This window comes from Entelurus aequoreus, linkage group LG10, assembly GCF_033978785.1.
Source record: "Entelurus aequoreus isolate RoL-2023_Sb linkage group LG10, RoL_Eaeq_v1.1, whole genome shotgun sequence".
NCBI lineage: Eukaryota > Metazoa > Chordata > Actinopteri > Syngnathiformes > Syngnathidae > Entelurus > Entelurus aequoreus.
In genome coordinates this window covers 80,381,187-80,386,637 of record NC_084740.1, presented here as the reverse complement: position 1 = coordinate 80,386,637, position 5,451 = coordinate 80,381,187, and positions in this window count along the sequence as shown.

Here is a 5,451-nt window from a genome sequence, read left to right as displayed (position 1 = left end):
ACAGAAAATAAGCAAATATCACCCTTATTTGACATATTTCATCTTACTTAGATTTCACTTTTTGCAGTGCAGTAACTACTTATTGAATGATTAATTTCATGTTGTTAGGAAGGTTAAAAAAAAGATGACGTAAACATATATTTCTGTCTGGAGATGACTGCGGGGTTGATCAACTCTCTCTCTCTCCTACACACACACACACACACACACACACACACACACACACACACACACACACACACACACACACACACACACACACATTATTGTATTTCTTACCTTCTTGGGACCTCCGAAAAATGCCTACCTCTATAGGACCACCCTTTCTAGATACATAAAGATTTGTATTTACAACATTAATAATATATACATACTACGCAAATATAAAAAGCTTGTTGTGAAAAATAAGTTGGAATTTCACAAGAAAAAGGTCACAATTTCACAAGAAAAACTTAGAATTTTGGCAGTACTATAATAAAAGTTATAATTTTACTCCACGCAAGTCGAAATTTTACAAAAAAAACTGAACATTTGTGCAACATTATGATAAAATTTGGAATTTTACTCAATAACAGTCGCAATTTTACGAGAAAAACTTAAAATGTTGGCAATTTTATGAAAAGAGTCGTAATTTTCCTCAACAAAATTCACAAAATAAAACTTTTAAATTTTGGGCAATATTATAATAATCGGAATTTTACTTGGCAAAATTATGACAAAAGTCATAATTTTACTCCAAAAAATTTCACTATTTTACAAGAACCACAAAAAATTGGCAGAATTTTATATGACAAATGTCACCATTTTGCATTAAAACGTAATAATTTTACATTCAAGTAATAATTTCACGAGAAAATATTGCAATATTACAGAAACAGAAATAACATGACAAGTAGTTCCCAATTTTATAAGAAAAAAGGCGACACATTGTGAGAAAAGACTGCTTTTTGTTCATTTATTTTTTTGTTTGTTTGTAATTGGTTTTTAATCTTCATTATTTACTTCAAGTTATTACAGTATACCTCTATATACATATTTATTAATTTTTTTAAATACATTTTGGCCAAAGGGGCCGCATTTCAATTTCTTTCACACACTTGTTATTTCATATGCTGACCAGAGGGGCAGCACTTTTAAAACTGACACACAGTCAATTCTCCTTTTTGGGACCACCCGAATTTTTATATATTTCACCACCAGGGGTGCAAATGAGACATTCTCTATTAGATGCAATGTTATTGGGACCATGATTTATGTCATCACTTGTTCACACCTCCTCATATGGAAGCTACTTTTCCTTGTGGATGTCTCAAGAAGGGTAAAAATACAAGAACACACACACACACAGATACACACACACACACACGCACACGCACACTAATGAGTCATAAAGCCTCACTGCCACCTCAACTTGACAAATGGCAAATGTCAGCGGCATATTCTCCCGGTAGGCATCGTTTTATTAAGTGCAAATATCACTGCGCTCCTTAGGAGACACTCAAAGGTTAGACCAACAGCTGTAGCGGTTTCATGTGTGTTATAGCCCGTATTTAGCAGCCGGACCCGCTCCTGTTCCGCTTGATGGACACAAGCAGTCAAGCATGCGGTAGAAGGACGCGCCAACTAACCAAAATGCAATAAGCAAAGATCATGTTTATTTAAAAGCCTGAGACAAAAAAAAAGCTTAATAGGGGACAGAGGCTAGACGGCCGGATCAGTTTTAGCCCGTTTATTGGCCGGGGTAATTTGTTGACTCACTCAACCATGCACAGTCTTTATGTTTAATGCAGGCGTCCAGAGAGGAAGGGGGTTCAGGGCAGTCAAGGGGGCTGGGTGGTACCCAGAGAGATGAGCTTGAGTAGTGAATATCAGCAATTCAAGTTGGCCTCGGATGCTTAGTGTAGAGTTTGAGACGTTGATGTGTTTAGTCCAGTCTATAGTATTTGTTACGTAGTCATTGTTTTGTCTGTTCGCGGAAAACAAACATCCTAATCTACCATTTGACTCTCTCAAATGGCCTTGACGCTGTGAAAACAGGACCAGGCTGTTCTGAAAAACACCCCCGAGGACACCTCAATGATGGACGCTTTTGACCTTCCTCCCTCCCTCCTCAACGACACCTGGAATCGAACTTTTGCAGATCGGCCTCAGTCTATAAAAAACATTACATCATCAACATTACATCATCACACCCAAGACAATTGGGCACACACACCCCCTCCCCCACCCCACGCCTTCACCACCGCTTCTTTCCCCTCGGGGTGATGGTCGGATGGCATTGCCTCATAGCAGCGGTCACCTTCCAGGGCCCCAACTCCCCCCGCCCCTCTGTTGCGAGTTTGTCGTGATTAAATGTAACGTGTTTATGTGTGCATTGCATGGAGGTTGTTTCCCACTCCAGACTAGACCCCCTTAGGAGCCCAGTCTAGATTGTATTTTTTTTACTCATCTTTTTCTCCAGCGTTTTACCTTTTTCCCATCTTTTACGGGGCACCTTGCGGCGACCCATCAGTGTTCCTGTTCTGTAACCCTGTACACTGTTTGTTTGTCTCATCTTGAACGGGTTTGTGCTGAAAACAAAGTTCCGTTGTACTTGTGCAATGACAATAAAGATCTTTCTGAATCTGAATCGGAAGGAGACGACACAACGGCAGGGATCGGTTCAATAGATTTAGTGAACTCGATCTTGATGAAGTGGTGGGGTGTGTATGCTACTAAATGTGAATAGTGCAAGACGAAGTGTAGAATTAACAATGTCAATGTTACCAGAGTTTGTTGTAACTCTGTGTCGGATGAATTCTTCGTCAGACCAAAGGGGCAAGGTGAGAAGGCAGTCCGTGGGCAAGCGGTCCGGGGCTGGAGAAAAGCAACAAGGTCCGTGTCCCAAGCAGGGGTCGAGGATCGAGGGAGGCAGTCCGGAATCCAGGAGAAAGTCGAGGCACACAGCTCGATCCCGGGAAACACTGCGGGGAACACAGAGGACATAAGACACGGGCACAGGGAAGGCACAGAGAGAGAACAAGTACGCAGGAGGGAAAACAGACGGGATGCTTACGACGAGGAGTGAACTACGTTCCGGCACTGGATCTTCAGGTGCGTTGGTCTTTATGCAGTCTGTCTTCATCAGTCCCAGGTACGCCGATTTGTGATTGCCTGCAGCCTTGCAGGCGCGTGGCCGCGATGCGGGCAGAGCAAGCAGGGGCGTGTCGCGGCTCGCTTCTAGAGGAGGTGCCGGCAGAGCTTGCAGCAGATGACATGAGGGATTGCGCATGCGCCGTGACAATATTTTCACTAATTGTGTCAAAGGTCCAACAATAGTTTACAGGAAGTGTGTTCATGACATTTGAGACCGTTTGCTGATAGAGCGGCCGTGCCAGCAACTTGAGGGTTCCAGGTTCAATCCCAGCTTCCGCCATCCTAGTCACTGCCGTTGTGTCCTTGGGCAAGACACTTTACCCACCTGCTCCCAGTGCCACCCACACTGCTTTAAATGTAACTTACATATTGGGCTTCACTATGTAAAAGCGCTTTGAGTCACTAGAGAAAAGCGCTATATAAAATATAATTCACTTCACTTCACATTTGACGTTTACTCACAGCGAATAAGTGCGGAAATGGTCTAAAAAACGTTTTAAAAAAAAATGGATTTCTAAATATTTTTTTAATAAATAAGAACTGTGATTCAGATGTGAATCCATTTTTGGAGCACACCTAATAGACGTGAGCTAAAGTGATAACATTTCGCGCACATTTCAACAGCAGCAGCATGCTAGGTTAGCATGCTGAAGAAAAACAAAGTGGTCAAACTTACAACTCTGCATTTATTTATGTTTTACATACAACTCTGCACTTGTCCAATGTTTTACATGAAATAACGTAACATTAAGGACATTAGTCATATTTCACTAGCACAGCCATCAGGGATGTGAATGTTATGATCCGCTGCCCGGATCATAGTCTAAGTTTTTCGAGTCACTTGTGTTTCCTGTTAGTTTTGGACTCCTTTAGTTCCTGTTTATGCACCTCTGAGTTTGTTACCAGGGCTACGTATTAGTTTCACCTGTCTCTTGTGTTCGGGACGCGCACCTGTTTGTAATCAAAGACATTATTTAAGCCTGCCTTTGCCAGTAAGTCGGTCTGGCTTCTTTGTTTGCGTCACGCTACTGTTACATAAGTTTTGCTTGTCTCCTAGCCCCTGCTAGTGTTCTCTAGTCTGTGCTAAGTAGTAGCCTTAGCTTCAGGTGCGATCGGCACCTTGTTCCGTCGGTTTGTTTTCTGTTTTGTACCTCTTTGGGTGTTAATTTATGATTAAATCATGTTCCTACCTGCAAGTCCTGTCCGGAGTCGTCCGTTTGCATCCCGGGAGAACAAACCTCGCAGTAAGCTGCAACCCCATCGTAACAATGAATCTTATAACAACTCACCATTCGGTTCCGATTCCAAGGGTGACGATTGCATTCAAAATCCATTCTCGATTCAACACGATTCTAAATTCAAACCGATTTCCGTCTATGGTATGACTCGGCCGGGTTTTGAACTTAAGACCTACCGATCTCACAAAGTTAATGTTGAGTCCTGACATCTGGCGCATAGAGGAAGTGCGGCTATGGCCTAAAAAAACATCTTTTTAAAGATGGATTCGAATAGTTTCTTAAATTAAAATCAGTATAAATGAGAATCGCGATTCGGTTCCAAATTAATTTTTTTAGAGCACACCTAATAGCCATGTGAGCTAAAGTGCTAATAACATTAGACGCACATTTCGAGCGCTACAAATGGAGCAATACAAATACCAACAGAAATAGCACCATTGATGGTGAATAATAACAATACAATAGTTTTAAATGCAACAATACATATATATAATAACTTGAAATACAAAAGAAAGCAGATAAATAGAGGGGAAGAAAGAGAAGCCAACTATATTAACCTTGTAGATTGTTATAGTAACAATAGGTTAAGCTTTGTCAGTGTGCTATGTGTTACCCAGTTTCACCTAGGGCAGGGGTGGGCAATTAATTTTTACCGGGGGCCGCATGAGCAACCCGAGCACTGCTGGAGGGCCACATCGACAATATTTCAATTAAATTTTGCTCAATATTATTTTTGATATATACCGTAAGATAAATAATAATAATAATAATAATAAATAATAATAGTAATACTTCAACATAGTGTGTGTAACAGCATTCCATGACTAATATAAATAAATTAACATTAATAATAAATGACAGTAAAATAAGCACACGTATGACTGAGGAGTCATAGTGTAACTTTGTGTGGTGTTTGAGTTGTCCGACTTTTTGTGTGGCCATAAACGCACCAGTGGTTTAGTGGTATGCGTGTTGGTGACAGATGACAAGTTGGTTTTGGCCTGGTTTGTACGGCAGAAAATGACTAGTTTTTCGAGATAGAATTGTTTTACTCATGTTTTTGGTGTGGTTATGTCCG